Here is a 17,980-nt window from a genome sequence, read left to right as displayed (position 1 = left end):
CGTATGGACTCTTACATAAATTTAGAATCAACCCAATGCTTTTGAAGAGGTTTAGCTCTGCAGTCCTCTTGTAAGGACTGAACGTGGTCTATCACTGTACTTACATTAACAGCTACTCCCTTCGTCCCATAATATAAGAATGTTTTGTACAGTACACCAGTGTTCAAAACACTCTTGTATTATGGGAAGAGGGATTGGTTCATTTTGTAGCATTCTGCATCTTATCTCCCTCACCCACCATTTACCAAAAGATATTAGATCTATATTTAATCTTACCAACAAGTAGAATACACAGACAATGCCAGTGCAGAAGTGTAGCCCATTGCTCTTATCAGTAGATTTTGTCCTGTAATGCTTGTACTTATAGGGATTGGTAGTTGATTATGTAGCATCAATCTGCATCTTATCTTCATTATCCTCTATCCCTTCCAGTATTATCATATCTATAATTACTCTCAACAAAATGTAGAGTACAGGCAATGCTTATGAAGAAGATTCTGTGCTGAAATTCTTGAGTTATCCTTCCCTTGACATGGAGAAGGGCATTATAAAGCCGATGTTAACTGTTAATGTAAGTCAGTCCTTCTAAAGCCTTTATCCTCAACTGTTATTTAATTTGCTCATACTCCCTATCATTTACTGCTGTTTAGTTTGCTATTTCTACCAAAATGCATGTTTGTAAGAACCATATGTTCTAAGTTTTACTTGTAAAACCAAATTCCTTATTCATACCATGCACATTACTTAATACTCCCTATATGTATGCTTGTTTTTGTGGATCTATAATCTAGTGTGTGGTGAAGCAGCCCACGTTTGCACCTTGTCATCTCCTGTTTTATCTTACTGATGTGGCTGATGATATGAAGAACATGCCATGCACATTATCCAAAATAGATACAATGATTTTCTTTACCCTTCATCTATGCTTGTTATGTTGACATGGTAATCTAGTAGTGTGGTGAAGCTCCCCGCATTATGAACAATGCCAAATTATGCTATTGATATTTTGAACTTACTCTTTATTTTCTAATTTGAAATTGGATAGAATTGACAGAACAGTTATCATCTTTGTTTATACACGTGCAAAAACTGCCATCTCTCTGCTTTGTTTCAGGGTGATATGCCTGATGGCATGCACAAGTCTGCTGAAGGCTGTGAGACAAACCCAACATATATTGTAGCAAAGAAGGCAAAACATCTCGAAGATAGCGAGACAACCCCAAAGTCTTGTCTTGATGCAGTGTTCAAGTTACTTGAGACTAACAGTCATACAAGCTCACAGAATTCGTTGTCTGAATTAGTTCAACTTCTTCAGTCCCAAGTTCTAGCAGAAAGGCATTTTGCAACTCAACTTCGACTTGAAGTCCTATCTCTAAGAAAGATTGTGGAGAACACCAATGAGAACCTCATCGCTAAGCAGCTACACCTGGAAGCTATGACCGACATGCTAGGTCGGTCTCATAGCCTTGCTCAGCAGCTTGTGCAGCAGTTCCCCCGCAAGGCTAACCTTTCTTGAACTGTCTTGGAAGTGGTCTCGGTTCAGTATTATTTTGTTACGCTGCAATGGTGCCCAGTTTTTGTAATCTTCTTCTTTGTTGTGCTTTATGATCACTGGTGGCGAACTTCGATGCCCAGTGGATGTAATATACCTTAAATCCTTTATTGTATAGTGTAGGTTTATTCTTAGTTACTATGCTGTAATTTCTTTATTATATAGAGTAGGTTTGTTCTTAATTCCTACTAGTTACTGCCATCATTCGTTATCTGAAAAAAATCAGATGTAGTCGACCGGACCGAAACATTCGACTCTAACGGGCCAGGTTTTTAGCGGGCCACAATTGGGCGGTCCTGCGTCTTCCTTGGGCCTGAATGACTGGGGCCTTCACACATTGCGCCAGGCCTAAACTTACATCGGCCTATATTTTAGTTGGGCCTTTTGTCAACCCAGCGCTTAGTTTGGCCCAGGTAGCGTTGGGTCATTAACAGGCTGAATATTGTACTGGCCTGTTACGACCGAGATGAAACGACGGGCCTTTAGCAGGCCAAAATGCATGTTGGGCCTCAATTTTCACTAGTCGTCGACGGGCCTTTAGCAGGCCGAAATGTAGACCGGGCGTTTTTGGGCCAGTTAGCTCACGGGCCGTTACGATGCTGAAACATATCTTGGGCCTTAGTTGTCCCACTGATATCATGGGCCTTTAAGAGGCCGAAAGCTTAGCACAGACATCAATGGGCTGAATTACGCGACAGGCCTTTAACAGGCCCAAAGTCACGTTAGGCTTAACCTATTGCCACCTTTAGCACGAGCCGTTAGTGGGCCCGATGTCTCGTCGGACCATATATGGCCCATGGGCAGCACGAGCCATTCCCAGACCGAAAGTCACACCGGGCTGAAATGGGACCATGTCTACATCAGGCCTCTAATAGGCCGAAAGTCACTGGGCTGTAGTTGGGCCCAAATATTTGGCGAACAATTAACGAGCCAGATCTGGCTTCGGGCCGCAAATGGGCCCAAATATTGGCCAACAATTAACGGGCCAGATCTGGCTTCGGGCCGTAAATGGGCCCAAATATTGGGCGAACAATTAACGGGCCACATCTGGCTTCGGGCCGTAAATGGGACTTTATTAAGCAGGCCGTTATTTGGCTGGCCCACTAGAACCTGATTAAGTTCTATGGCCTTTGACTGGGCCGGCCTTTTTAACCTATATGGGCCTCTGTTGGGCCCACCCACGTGTCGACGTATCATAGGCATGTCTCCTCCAGTGGACGGGCGACATCTGGCCCACTAACGAGCTGACAGGTGTTCCCTTCGGCTAATCAGAATTTTACACATGGAAATTTCCCATTGGTCAGGGCTGTTGACGGGTTATCGGATCCAAAATCCGACCCGACAGCTTAACGGGGTTCCGTTACGGTGGATGCCACGTGTCGGTCACCCTTGATGAAAGCACTTCTGTGACGCGCGATTTATCGTCATGGAAGTGGACACTTCCGTGATGATAATTTTGGTAATGTCATGGAACACTTCTACGATAGCACAGGTATGACTATCTTGATTCTGTCATAAAATCATCATGGATGTACATGCATGACAAAAAACGCGACCTACTGTGACAAACACGTATCATCACGGAAGTGTATTTTTTTGTAGTGTAGCTAAATGGCATTAAAGAAAAGCGCTTGTTGGGAAACAACCCAATATTTACCCTTACTATTTTTGTGTGTTCTCATGATTAAGATACTGTAGTAATCATATATTATAGCTTTTTATTCAATAAAATGCCAAGTAAGACCTTTGGGAAGACTTGGGTGAAAGTTAATGTGATCTTGCTGTAAAAAACAGAAACTTTGCACTCACGAGATTAGCTGTCATTTTTTACATAGGAGTGCGATTGAGTTGATTCTTTTTTCAGAAGATTAATAGACACATTCCTCACGTCCACCAATTTATTTCATAATTTTGGGAGTAGCAGAAGTATGGTTGCTATTCAGATCATTACAGACTGTTCTGTTTCTGTCAGATTCTGTTTTCATTGCATAGCTTACTTGTTTTCTAGTTTCTATGGCTTATATTTCTCAATATAAATTTTAGAAATGATTTTTAACAGTAGGAATTCTGTGAGAACAATTATGAACCTTTTCTTTTACAGTACCAAAGTGAATGGTTTACTATTTATCATACTATCCTATCTCACGAAGTTCTGTTAAGTTTTGTGTGATTGAAGTTTTCAAGCTTTGGTGGAGACATCGATATGAGGAGAATAAGGAGTGGAAATACCCTAAGCTTGGGGATGCCCAAGGCACCCCAAGGTAATATTCAAGGAATACTAAAGACCCCCCTTGACTTGTTCCCGGCACCAACACCTCTTATTTATACCCAAACTTCCAGAAAGAAACCTAGATGAGAAGTTCCGCCGCCGCAAGCCTCTGTAGCCATGAGAAATCAATCTAGGCCCTCTCTAGTACCCTGCCGGAGGGGGCTATCATCACCGGAGGCTATGGAGGAGGATCCCGGAGGGGCCATCATCACCATGAAGGCCAAGGACCAGAGGGAGAACCTCTCCCCGTCCAGGGGGGAGGACATGGAGGAGGAAGCACAAGGGGGAGAACCTCTCCTCCTCTCTCTCGGTGGAAACAGAGTGCCATCAGGAGGGGAGTCATCATCAAGCTGCCATCTTCATCAACATCACCATCATCATCACCATCCTCATATCTTTTACGCGGTCCACTCCCTTACCCCGCTGTAATCCCTACTTGAACATGGTGCTTTATGCCACATATTATGATCCAATGACGTGTTGCCATCCTATGACGTTTTGAGTAGATATCCTTTGTCTTTGGGTTGATTGATGATCTAGATTGGTATGAGTTGTATGTTTTATTTTGGTGCTGTCCTATTATGCCCTCCGTGTCGCGCAAGCGTGAGGGATTCCTGCTGTAGGGTGTTGCAATACGTTCATGATTCGCTTATAGTGGGTTTCTTGAGTGACAGCAGCATAAACCTGAGTAAGGGGGTTGTTGAGTATGGGATAAAGGGGACCTCATGCTTTAATGCTATGGTTGGGTTTTACCTTAATGATCTTTAGTACTTGCGGAAGCTTGCTAGAGTTCCAATCATAAGTGCATATGATCCAAGAAGAGAAAGTATGTTAGCTTATGCCTCTCCCTCATATGAAATTGCAATGACGACTATCGGTCTTGTTAACAATTGTCTAAGACAATTCCGCACACCGATCCATCATTATTCCACACTCACTATTTATAATATTTAGTAATATATTCTAACTTTATGATAACAACCCCTACTTTTATATTTTATCTCTCTGATACCCTACAAAGTTACCCTCTTCATACCCACAACGTAGTTTTATTTCTGGTTTCTAGTTGGATGCAAACGTTCGGTGTATGTAGAGTCGTATCAGTGGTAGATAGGACTTGAGAGAATATTGATCTTACCTTTAGCTCCTTGTGGTTTCGACACTCCATACTTATCATTTCCACCTTTGGGAATTGCTACTATGATTCCCTGCACTTGGGGATTATCAACGAGGCCTTGGTACGAGCGGCCTCCCCTGGCTACCCGCTATGCTTGTACGCATAGGCAGGAGGCTTCGGGGGAGGAGGCAGCGACCGACGCCTCTCACGCCTTGGCCATGATGGACGTGCAGTCGTGGCGCGCGCTGCCGCCCCACGAACCCACTCCGAGGGCTCCTCGCGAGAACTCGTGGTGTGGGCGGCGATGCCACCGCGCACGTGGATCCGATTCACGCCGTTCTTTGCCGAAGTAATGCCGCCAAGGGGGCCACTCGAGTTGTGGCTGCAGCACACCGAGTGCGGTACCCCGACGACGGGAGCAGAGGTCGAGGCCGTCTCCCAGGGCAAGATCTTCATGACCCGCGGATGGGGCGAGGTCGCCCGCGTCTGCCGCGCAGAGGGGGCCCTCGCCATCCATTTTGAGTACGACGGCGCCTCCATGATGTTCTTCAAAGTCTTCGACGAGGAAGGCCGCCGCCTGGAGTGTTGTCCTGGAGGGGATTGCCAGGGTAGCACAGGGGCAGGTGCTGGGCCCGCCCATGGTCCTACCGACAATTCCTCCAATAGCAGCGATGGTGCGTGGGAGTCCAGCGACTCTTCCAAGCCTGACAAGACTCCAGAGACAAGCGACGATGGCTATGTGCCCCCGAGCTCACGCCGCGCCCGGAGCGCAGCGGCGGCGTCGTCCGCCCATCGCCGCCGCTGATCTGGATGGGGTTGGTGCCGGTCCCTCGTGGCCCACTATTGATGATGGCGCCAGCGGCGATACTGGTAGATAGGGCTCCTATAAACTTCCTTCTTTTGTTCACAGCGAGGAATCAAGACGGATCCCGTGGGGACGTGTAAAGAATCTGTAATGCTTTGCATCAATATTATCTTCACTGTGGAATCCGTGATTGCACGTCTTGCTATGGCATTGTCCCCCTTTTCTTCTTCGTGGTAGCTTAGCTCTCTACACCGACAGGTCCCAGTCCCCAGGCAGGCTTCAACCATCGCTGGTATGCCAGGTCCTGATGCCGTGGTCAAGGCCAGGAGGTTGAGGCGCGATGCTCAAGAGGTCCCCCTTAGCGTGCAAGTAGCTCCCTTAAGGTAGAAACGGTAGGCGGCATTGCCAGAGCGAGGCTGCAGGAGTTGAAAATCCTGAGTTCCGAGCTGAGCTGCCTTGGGTACGCGACTTATCTTAGGGATCACGGATCGGTTCCTTGTGTGGCTCTCGGTTCATGGCCGCTGATGGCGATGCTACCAGGTTGTGTCCATGCCAGCTCCGACCCTTCATACTTCCCTGAGTGCTCTACGTCCTCGGGTCCCGGCCCTCGAGCGAGCTCAGCCACCGCTGGTATACCAGGTCACGATGCCGTGGTCAAGGCCAGGGGGTGAGGGCTGGAGAGCCGGTAAGAGCTCCTGAGGCGCGATGCTCAGGGGCTCTCCCTTTATCGCCCAAGCGAAAAGCATGAAGGGGAGCAGCTGGTGGGACCTCCTGTGGCTAGGCTCTAGAGGTTCTTGTGGGTTAGCGTGAGAGAGAGTGGCCCAGCTGTAGACCAAGGAAAAAGGTTCTTGCCGATGATTGCGAGGCCTTCAAGTCTCTTGAGGAGAGGTCCCACAAGGCGCTGCTGGGGCTCTACGAGAAGGGTCTGGATAAGCCTTTGGTGATTGATGACGACGGCCTCGCCCAACTGCTTCCCCAGCTAGTTACGATGCTCGAGGACGTTGCTGACGGGATCGGCCCCATGGTGGAGGGGGAAGCGCGTGCGCTTTCCTCATCGGCCCTGACGCGCGTCCTCAGCCACCTTCACCTTCGCGACCCCAACGCCAACCTTGGTGTCCTACTCGAGCCTATGGATGAGGGGCGCTGCAAAGCTGCTGCAAAGGACGTGAGGGGCCAGGTGGAGGCTTTGCTGAAGAAGTTCCTTGCCATCGACTCTACGCCTCCAGCCGATGATGCCACTCCCTCGACCAAGATCAACGGCACGGGTGACGTCGATGCTGCCGACGAGCGGGCGCTTCCAGATGATGGCACCCAAGGCTGAAGAGGAGGCTCGCTGGTGCTCCTTCCTGCTTTTACTTTTCCGCGATCTTTCCTGCAACATGCGACGTGCCTCGTGGAGGCGTTAAAACTCTAATTTGATGTTAAAGAACATTATGATGTGTAATATTTTATTTAGATTTCACGATCTCCTTTCCGTTTGCTTGATGTTCTATGCCGGCAGGGCCCGACCCTGCGCATACCTCAGCCACCGTTGGGCCGTCCGGATCGCCAGGACGGGACCAAGGGGTGAGGGGCTACATGGCCAGTTAGGCTCCCGAGTCGCGATGCTTAGGAGTCCCCCTTGATGCACAAACGGTCTGCGGTAAGGAGATGGGAAGGCAGGCCCTAGTGTTCTACGTCGGCGGGGCCTGACCCCACGCATACCTCAGCTGCCGTTGGACCGTCCAGATCACCAGGACGGGACCAAGGGGTGAGGGGCTACGTGGCCAGTTAGGCTCCTGAGTTGCGATGCTTAGGAGTCCCCCTTGACGCACAAACAGCTTGCGGGAAGGAGATGCAAAGGCAGGCCCTAGTGTTCTACGTCGGCAGGGCCCGACCCCGGGCATACCTCAGCCGCAGTTGGACCATCCGGATCACCAGGACGGGGCCAAGGGGTGAGGGGCTATGTGGCCAGTTAGGCTCCTGAGTCGCGATGCTCAGGAGTCCCCCTTGACGTGCAAACGGCCCTTCATACCTGTCCTCACCGGGGCCCCTCTCGGGAGGGGCGCACGACGACAAGGTCCGCGGGACCTTGCTAGGCGGCGTACCCTAGGCATGACCTGAGCGTAGCCCCCGTGCCCAGCCCCCTCACGCGACTCTCCCAAGGGGAAAGTGTTGCGGTGAGGCTGGACACTGATCCGGACGGCTCCCTGAGGTTAATGCGGCCAATGGGCCACCCTCAGTTGTTTATCACCAGCGCGGAGCGTAGCGCTTCCGCACTTGCACTAGCATAGCCGCTCCTCAACCGTGTCGACTGCCAGCGCGGAGCATGGTGCTTTCCACTGGTACGTGGGTGAGTGCTCCCTCTGAGTGGAGCCCCCAGGGCGTGTACAGCCCCGCCCTGACACCTGGCTTGCACGGCAGGGCTAGACGAGGTGTGTCTGGGCACTCGTGAGCTAGCGCGGGACTCACAAGGCCCTACCTCAAGGTGGGTTCCGCCTGGTCTTGATTCTTGATAGCTGCAGTGATCCTGTGAGATGGTTAGGCAACCTACGCCGGACGAATCTCCTGAGGCAATCACATGAGAACGCCAGACACCAACGACCCCAGGAGGTGACGTGAATGGGGCCGCCCGCCAGATAGAGCTCAGTCGTTGGGTTTATGGATGCTGCAGGGACGGACCCGAGCACAGACGTCGTTCCTAGCCTACTCATGCGAAGAATCCTAAAGAAAGACAACCGACGCGTGGCTCCTGTGGTAACGAGGGCGGTCATGGGTGGGGTATCGAAGTACTTGACAGTCAGGTGACAATCATGAAATGACTCAAGCAATGAAGTAGGTCAGCTCAGATAAATGCAAGAATGACACATGCCACTAGGACGGGCCCAAGCGGCCTAGGGATGATGCGGCCCGTGAGGCGCCCCCAACATAGTAAGCTAAAGATGCAATAAGATACACGCCGCAGGGACATGCCCATGCAGCTTGGGGATAATACTGCCCGAAGGGCGCCCCTCACTGAATGAACTGGAAAGAGTCACCTCATACCGTGCTGAAGTGGTGTCGGGGCAGCTGAAGACGCGCGCTGAGGAAGTTGCTCCTCACGAGCTGCTAGGGCCCTGGGCCTCAGGAGGCTCCGCAGGCCTAGGTGGCTCCTGAAGAACTGTTACAACCTCCGCTAGGACAGCGTGATGCCTGGCCTCCTGAGCTGCCAGAATGCTCCGCAGGTGGCGCTAGAAAGTGACAGCCGTATTCGGCAGGCCGAGAGGCATGCGAACGTAGCTGTGAGGGGTACCCTCGCACCTCCCAACGCGCGAAGGCCAGAATCGTTGCTGAGATGTGACACTACTAGGGAAAACCTTATACACAGAATCTTAGCAGCAGCGCGGTTTAAAAACAAACGCTACTGCTAATTAGCAGTAGCGAGCTTGAGGAAACCGCGCTACTAATAACCCGATAGTAGTAGCACGGGTTTTTACCCCTCGCTACTACTAAGCGATTTCCACCGTGCCTTCCGGGACCAGCTATAGTAGTAGCGCGGTTTATAAACCCACGCTACTACTAAGTCGTTAGTAGTAGGGTGGGTTATAAACCCCACGCTACCACCTGCATCTGCTCCCACCCCACCAACCATCCCATGCCATGTCTCAAAAAAACACTCAACGCCCGATCCAGATCCCCAATCCCGTCTCCGCTCCCACCTCCTCTCCTCCTCTCCCAAGTCCCAACCCACCATGGAGGGGGAGCCGCCCGCACAGCCCCCCCCCCCAAGCGCCGCCACCGCCTACGGCTCGCCCCGCCGCAGGGTGTGGAAGCGGTGCGTCCACTCCGGCCAGCACGACAGCGCCACCTGGGGCCATGCCACCGCCGCCGACTTCGCGCCCGTGCCCAGGATGTGCCGCCTCGTCATGGCCAACTACGCCCCGCCCGACCTCCTCGCTTGCCGCCCCTCCTCCTCGACCCCTCAAACATCGTGCGCCACCGCACCTACGCCGACACGGGGGGCCGGGTCACGCCCTACCTCGTCTACCTCGACCACGCGCACGCTGACTTCGTGCTCACGCTGCGCGGCCTCAACCTCGGCCGCGAGTCCGACTACGCGTTGCTCCTCGGCAAGGTTGGCGCCGCGAGTCCGACTACGAGCCTCAACCATGTCCACAACGGCCTCCTCCGCGCCGCCGGCTGGGTGCTCGACAGGGAGTGCGACCTGCTCCGGGACCTCGTCGATTGGTACCCTGCCTACACGCTCACCTTCACAGGCCACTCCCTCGGCGCCGGCGTCGCCGCCATGCTCACCATGGTCGTCGTGCTCAACCTCGACAAGCTCGGCAAGGTCGAGAGGGGCCGCACCAGGTGCTACGCCATGGCCCCCGCCCGCTGTATGTTTCTCAACCTCGCCGTCAGATACGCCGATATCATCAACTCCGTTGTGCGGCAGGTGACTCACTGATGACCCAATTGATTTGGTTGCTTGCTTGTCTGAATTTGGTTAAGTTCAGTTGCAGAGGAATTTGGGTTACATGTAGTATGTCTGAATTTGGGTTACATGTAGCCGTCAGGCTGAATATTGGTGGATACCTGCTCTGCTTCTGAGTAAGATAAACATTGCATTGCAGAATCTAGTATAATGCCTATCTAAATTTTGCTGGGTGCTTACTTGTTGCTAGAAATTCAGTTGCAGAATTTAGTTACATGCCCATCTGAAGGTGTAATGCCTATCTGAATCTTTTTAGTTCCAAGTTCTGAACATATGAAGATCCAACATCTAATTTATTTCTCATAGATGAGTGATGGACGATGCAGCGGAGGAGGCATACCGATGGCAGGTTGTAGCAAATCAGGAGGCCGCCGCCGTCGGCGGACGCTGCCGAGTGGAGAAACTACGTGGACGGTGGACGCTGCCGAGTGGAAAAACTACAGGGGACTGGTGAGATAACTGAAATTTCATAACAGCGACTCCATGCATGGTACGTTCCCCTTTTGCCATATTTTACATACACATGTTATATATTCTTTGAGATCTAAGCCCTTAGAGACAATAGATTCTGATCTTCTGGTCTTTGCCTGCTGATGGGGTTATGTACCTAGGGTAGGGTCATGGACCTGATCTAAGTACCTTACCCAAGGACACCCTTAGAAGAAGTCGCTTTCCAGTCGACCAACGAGGGACGCACTCGACTGACTTGAAGGACTCGACCACGAAGACTCACTCGACCACCAGAAGGTCAAGAGGCACTCTGCACTGCAACAGCCTGTAATCAAGTAGACTTTATGATAGTAAAGGCACTTTATGTGGGGCGTTACCAGTAACGCCCCAGACTTAACTCACCTTAAACCCTCTCCTACGTGGGCTGGCTGGGGTCCTGGCGCACTCTATATAAGCCACCCCCCTCCACAGGCAGAAGGGTTCGGCACCTTGTAACTCATATACTCATAATCCACTCGACCGCCTCCGGGCTCCGAGACGTAGGGCTGTTACTTCCTCAGAGAAGGGCCTGAACTCGTACATCCTTTGTGCTTACAACCTCTCCATAGTTAGGACCTTGCCTCTCAATACCTACCCCCCACTCTACTGTCAGGCTTAGAACCACGACAGTTGGCGCCCACCGTGGGGCAGGTGTTTTAGCGATTTTGTGGAGAAAGTTGCGATTCTTCTGAGTACTTTCATCATGGTGTCTGCTGGAGTTTTGGTCGGGGGTCAAGAGATCCGTCTCGGCACTCTCACCTTCATCGCCGACGACTCCGCATGGCTCCAGGAGGCTCCACTCGACGTGGATGCGCTCCCCGTCCGCGGTGCGACGCATTTTCGCGCATGTGTCCGTGGCGTTCTGCTGCGGCAACCGTCGACCCAGTATCGGTCGGCTCCTTTATCGTCCACCCTCCCGGTCTCCCGCCAGCGCAAGCGCTCAGGCTGGTCGAGGCTTCAGCGATGGGTGAGGCACGCGGTGGCTCGCCAATCGGCCACCACCCAAGTTGCGGCAATCGAGCCCGACGCACCTTTCTACGGCTTGTTCGATCAGTCGACTGGCTCCGTAGAGACTGCATCCGAGTGCGGTAGCAGTGATCCAGCGGCGGAAATCTTGATGGTCGACGGGCCCCACAGTCCCCCTGGCTTCGCCCGTGGTGGTGGAGCAGGTGACGGCGGCGACCCTACACGAGGCTACGAAGAGTACCAGCCCGAGCCACTCGACTCTCTGCAAAGAGAGGAACTTCGCCGCAGGAACGAGGATCCCCTGCGTATTCCCATCGCAGGAGAAACCCCCGAGGCTCGTGCCTTGGAGGAGGCGCGTCTGGCCAATTTGGCCGAGCGCACTCGACTGGAGAACCTTCAGCGAGCACTCGACGAGCGCGCGCGGCAACGAGTTCCCGACACCAGTCGACGTCAACTCTTCCCGCCGACTCAGGTATATCGAACCCCAATTCAGAATTTAGCAGCTGCGACCCGTATAGTAGAGTCCATCCAGCCTTCGCAGTCGGAAGCTGGCAGAGGTTTGCTGTAGATCAGGGATCTGCTCCGGGCAGCAGGAGATCAGAATTCAGCCGTGTCTCAGTCGCGCAACAGAATTCACAATCGATCCGTCACTGTGAATACGGTTCAGTCGGCTCACAGCCCCAGATCGCCTCCGCGGCGTGAAGGGCGCGAGAATCGGCGAGATCAATATGGCGATAGACTCGACCGAGATGATAGGTGTCAAGTGCCCTATTCCCCTCCGAGGGGTGGGTCTTACGCTCCTCGGCAGCCAGATGATAGGCGTCAGTACAGTACAGGGCGTAGGGTTCCAGTCGACCCCAGAGAACCAGGCTTCGACGCGCGATCCATTATCGTGCAAGGGTTGGTCGACCGGAACAGAGCCCATCGAGGTGCACTCGACAGAGATGTACCCACAAGCAGTCGAGTGCATGTTTCCGGCCCTGAATGTTTCAGCAGGGCTATCAGAGCCGCAGTTATCCCTCCCAATTTCAGGTTGGCAACAGGAGTCAGCAAGTTCACTAGTGAGTCAAAGCCTGAAACTTGGCTTGAAGACTACCGAGTGGCAGTTCAGATTGGTGGTGGGAACGACGAAGTGGCCATGAAGCACTTGCCCCTCATGCTGGAAGGTTCTGCTAGGGCATGGTTGACTCAGTTACCTCCTAGCAGCATTTACACTTGGGAAGATCTGTCCCGAGTGTTCGTCAGGACGTTTGAAGGAACTTGCAAGCGACCAGCTGGATTGACAGAGCTGCAAGTCTGCGTGCAGAAAACTAATGAGACTCTCAGAGAGTATATTCAGAGGTGGATCACTTTGCACCACACTGTGGAGAATGTGTCCGATCATCAGGCAGTCTGCGCCTTCAAAGATGGTGTCAAGAACAGAGAACTGAGTTTGAAGTTTGGTCGAACCGGTGACATGACCTTGGGTCGGATGATGGAGATTGCTACCAAGTACGCCAACGGCGAAGAAGAAGACCGACTCCGAAGCGGCAAGCACAAGCCGAGTCAGTCGGAAAAAGGAAACACCAGTCGGAAACAGAAGCGGAAGGCTGAACCGGCAGCTCCTGGAGAGGCTCTGGCCGTGACTCAAGGAAAGTTTAAGGGGAAACCAAAAGGATCCTGGAACCCCAAGAAGGTAAAGGATAAAGAAGGGAACGACGTGATGGATATGCCATGTCACATTCACACGAAGAAAGACGAAGAGGGGAATATCATTTACCCGAAGCACACCACTCGCCAATGTCGACTCCTGATCCAGCAGTTTCAGGGAAAACAGTCTAAGGACAAGGAGAAGGAGTCGGACAAGGCCGAAGACAAGGAGGACAGTGAGGAAGGATATCCGCATATCAACTCCACTCTAATGATCTTTGCAGATGTGGAAAGCAGAAGTCGACTGAAAGTGATTAACCGAGAGGTGAACATGGTTGCCCCCGCAAAAGCAAATTATCTGAAGTGGTCTCAAACACCCATCACATTCGACCAATCTGATCACCCGACTCATATTGCCACCCCTGGGAGGCAAGCTTTGGTGGTCGATCCAGTTGTCGAAGGCACTCGACTGACAAAGGTGCTGATGGATGGTGGAAGTGGGCTGAACTTATTGTATGCAGACACATTGAAAGGTATGGGCATTCCGATGTCCCGACTGAGCACTAGTAACATGAGCTTTCATGGAGTTATACCAGGGAAGAAGGCCGAGTCACTCGGCCAGATAGCTTTGGACGTGGTGTTTGGCGATTCAAAGCATTTTCGCAAAGAAAAGTTGACGTTTGAGGTCGTGGATTTTCAAAGTGCATATCATGCCATTTTGGGGAGACCAGCTTACGTGCGGTTCATGGCTCGACCATGCTACGTATACCTCAAATTGAAGATGCCCGGCCCCAAAGGAGTGATCACTGTCACCGGTGATCGGAAAAAGGCAGAAGAGTGCTTTCAGAAGGGCTCCAAGATCGCCGATTCCCAGGTGACAGCGGTCGAGTTCGAAGAATACAAGCAAAACGCAGATCCGAGTGACTTGCTGCGATCCAAGAAGCCCGCCACAGAGTCTGCTTTCCAGTCGTCCGGTGAGACGAAGCCTGTTCACATTCACCCGACTGACCCCGAAGCAGCTCCAACCCGCATCTCCACAACACTCGACCCAAAATAGGAAGAAGCGCTCATCCAGTTCCTCCGTGAGAACTGGGACATTTTTGCATGGAAGCCCGCTGACATGCCAGGTGTTCCCAGGGGACTGGCTAAGCATCGCCTAAGAGTCGACTCATCTGCAAAACCAGTCAAAGAGCATCTTCGGCGGTCCGCCGTCCAGAAGAGAAAAGCCATTGGCGAAGAAGTGGCTCGACTGTTGGCGGCAGGATTTATCCGAGAGATATACCACTCCGAGTGGCTCGCTAATATCGTCATGGTTCCTAAGAAGGACAAGTCGCTACGAATGTGCATTGATTTCAAGCACATCAACCGGGCCTGCCCAAAAGATCATTTTCCTCTCCCTCGCATAGATCAAATTGTTGACTCGACCGCGGGATGTGAGAGGCTATCTTTTTTAGATGCCTACTCCGGGTACCACCAGATCCGTCTGTACGGACCCGACGAGGTAAAAACAGCTTTCATCACTCCATTCGGGTGCTTCTGCTATATCACCATGCCATTCGGCCTCAAGAATGCCGGAGCCACATTCATGCGAATGATTCAGAAGTGTCTACTCACTCAAATTAGTCGGAATGTGGAAGCTTATATGGATGATATTGTTGTCAAGTCACGAAAAGGTTCCGACCTGCTCGCTGACCTCGCCGAAACATTTGCCAACCTCAGAAGGTATGATATCAAGCTCAATCCATCAAAGTGCACATTTGGAGTTCCTGGTGGCAAGTTACTCGGTTTTCTCGTTTCCGAACGGGGAATCGACGCTAACCCAGAAAAGATTGGCACTATTCTCTGAATGAAACGCCCTGTGCGAGTGCACGACGTCCAGAAACTTACTGGATGCTTGGCCGCATTAAGTCAATTCATCTCACGACTCGGTGAAAAGGCATTACCTCTTTACCGACTGATGAAGAAGACAGACAAGTTGGAGTGGACTCCAGAAGCTGATGCAGCGTTTGCCCAGCTAAAAGCTCTGCTCTCCACCCAGCCGGTGCTTGCTGCTCCAATCAGCAAAGAGCCTCTGTTGCTCTATATCGCAGCCACAGGACAAGTCGTCAGTACTGTGCTCACGGTCGAGCGGGAAGAAGAAGGAAAAACTCTCAAAGTTCAGCGCCCAGTGTATTATTTGTCTGAAGTCTTGACTCCATCCAAGCAGAGATATCCTCATTATCAGAAGCTTGTATATGGGATATACATGACCACAAAGAAGGTTGCTCATTATTTCTCTGATCATTCCATCACAGTCGTCAGCGACGCTCCACTATCAGAGATTTTGCACAATAGGTATGCAACTGGTCGAGTGGCCAAATGGGCGATTGACCTTCTTCCCCTTGATATCAAGTTTGAGGCAAAGAAAGCCATTAAGTCCCAGGCAATAGCAGATTTCCTTGCCGAGTGGATTGAACAGCAGCAGCCGACTGAAGTTCACTCGGAGCATTGGACCATGTTTTTTGATGGCTCGAAGATGTTGAATGGTTCCGGTGCTGGGGTTGTCCTGGTTTCCCCCAGAGGAGATAAGCTCAGATATGTGCTCCAGATTCACTTTGATTCCTCAAACAATGAGGCAGAATATGAAGCCCTCTTATATGGGTTGCGCATGGCCATTTCACTCGGCGTCCGTCGCCTGATGGTCTATGGCGAATCGGATTTAGTGGTCAATCAGGTGATGAAAGAGTGGGACGTGAGAATCCCAGCCATGACTGGATACTGCAGTGCAGTGAGGAAGCTGGAAAAGAAATTCGAGGGGTTGGAGCTCCACCATATACCCCGACTGAAAAATCAAGCAGCTGATGATCTAGCAAAGATAGGTTCCAAGAGAGAAGCCATCCCGAGTGGTGTGTTCTTGGAACATATACACACTCCGTCAGTCAAAGAAGATCCTTTCACCGAAGAAACTCCACAGCCCAGGAGTGCCACAGATCCGACTGAGGTTGAAGTCCCAGCGGTGGTCGACTTGATCATGGAGGTTTTGGTGGTCATTCCCGACTGGACGATTCCGTATGTCGCATATATCCTGAAGAAAGAGCTCCCGGAGGATGAGGAAGAGGCTCGACAGATCGTCCGTCGATCTAAGGCCTTTACCGTAATCAAAGGACAATTATACAGAGAAAGCGCGACTGGAGTTGGTCAGAAGTGCATAACACCAGAAGAAGGTCGACTCATCCTCAATGATATTCACTCGGGGACCTGTGGTCATCATGCGTCCTCTCGGACCATCGTGGCCAAAGCATACCGAGCCGGATTTTACTGGCCAAAGGCGAATGAGATGGCAAAAGAGATAGTGGATAAGTGCGAGGGATGTCAATTCTACTCAAATATGTCACACAAGCCTGCGTCAGCTCTGAAGACCATCCCACTCGTCTGGCCTTTCGCAGTATGGGGATTGGACATGGTCGGTCCTTTGAGAACAGGACGAAGTGGCTTCACGCATGTACTGGTGGCAGTCGACAAGTTCACCAAGTGGATCGAGGCTAAACCAATCAAGAGCCTTGACACCGGTACTGCTGTTAGCTTCATCAGGGAACTAATATTCAGATATGGAGTCCCACACAGCATCATTACGGATAATGGGTCGAATTTTGACTCAGAGGAATTCAGAGCTTTCTGCAACTCCCAGGGCACACGGGTCGACTACGCTTCAGTCGCCCATCCGCAGTCGAATGGACAAGCAGAGCGAGCTAATGGACTGATTCTTAAGGGGTTGAAGCCTCGACTGATGCGTGATCTCAAACACGCGGCTGGAGCTTGGGTCGACGAACTTCCCTCAGTACTCTGGGGACTGCGGACCACACCTAATCGGTCGACCGGAAGAACTCCATTCTTCTTGGTCTACGGAGCTGAAGCAGTCTTGCCGAGTGATCTTCTCCACAATGCTCCTCGAGTTGAAATCTACAACGAAGCAGAGGCTGAACAAGCGCGGCAAGACGCAGTCGACCTTTTAGAGGAAGAAAGGGAGATGGCTCTGATCCGGTCGACCATCTACCAACAAGATTTGCGTCGTTTCCACGCCGGAAATGTGAGAGGTCGAGCCTTCCAGGAAGGAGATCTGGTTCTTCGAGTGGATCAGCACAAACCACACAAGCTTGCTCCTTCTTGGGAAGGCCCCTTCATCGTCACCAAGGTTCTCCACAACGGGGCGTACCGTCTTTACAACGTCAAGCATAATATTGACGAGCCCCGAGCTTGGAACGCGGAGCTACTCCGCCCATTTTACACTTAAGTTTTATCACTCGGATGAGTTGCAATAAAGTACTTCTGTAGTTCATGGACCTCAAAATAATAGCGTCATAGTCCCTCCATAATTTCTGTCGCTTTTTATTGTTGTCCAATAAAATTCCCCCTCAGTGGGTGACTTAGCTGCGAATCCGTTTCGCCTAAGTTTGTAAAAATCCTACCGAGTGGCGAGCCAGACTCCCACTCGGGGGCTTAGCTGCAGCTCTGTGCTCGCCTAAGTTATAAAAATCCTACCGAGTGGTAAGCCAGCCTTCCACTCGGGGGCTTAGCTGCAGCCCTGTGCTCGCCTAAGTTATAAAAAATCCTACCGAGTGGTAAGCCAGCCTTCCACTCGGGGGCTTAGCTGCAGTCCAAGCACTCGCCTAAGTTATCAAAATCCTACCGAGTGGTAAGCCAGCCTTCCACTCGGGGGCTTA

General features: G+C 51.6%; 1 pseudogene; it reads left to right on the top strand.

Moving 5' to 3' along the window:
- Positions 1 to 9,453: 9,453 nt before the first annotated feature.
- The window catches only part of LOC119352427, a 15,813-nt pseudogene continuing 7,286 nt past the window's right edge, over positions 9,454 to 17,980 (top strand).

The sequence above is a fragment of the Triticum dicoccoides genome, chromosome 1A (genome assembly GCF_002162155.2).
Source record: "Triticum dicoccoides isolate Atlit2015 ecotype Zavitan chromosome 1A, WEW_v2.0, whole genome shotgun sequence".
NCBI classification, from domain to species: domain Eukaryota; kingdom Viridiplantae; phylum Streptophyta; class Magnoliopsida; order Poales; family Poaceae; genus Triticum; species Triticum dicoccoides.
The sequence above is the reverse complement of the archived record's forward strand: the minus strand, read 5'-3'. Positions and strand labels throughout refer to the sequence as shown.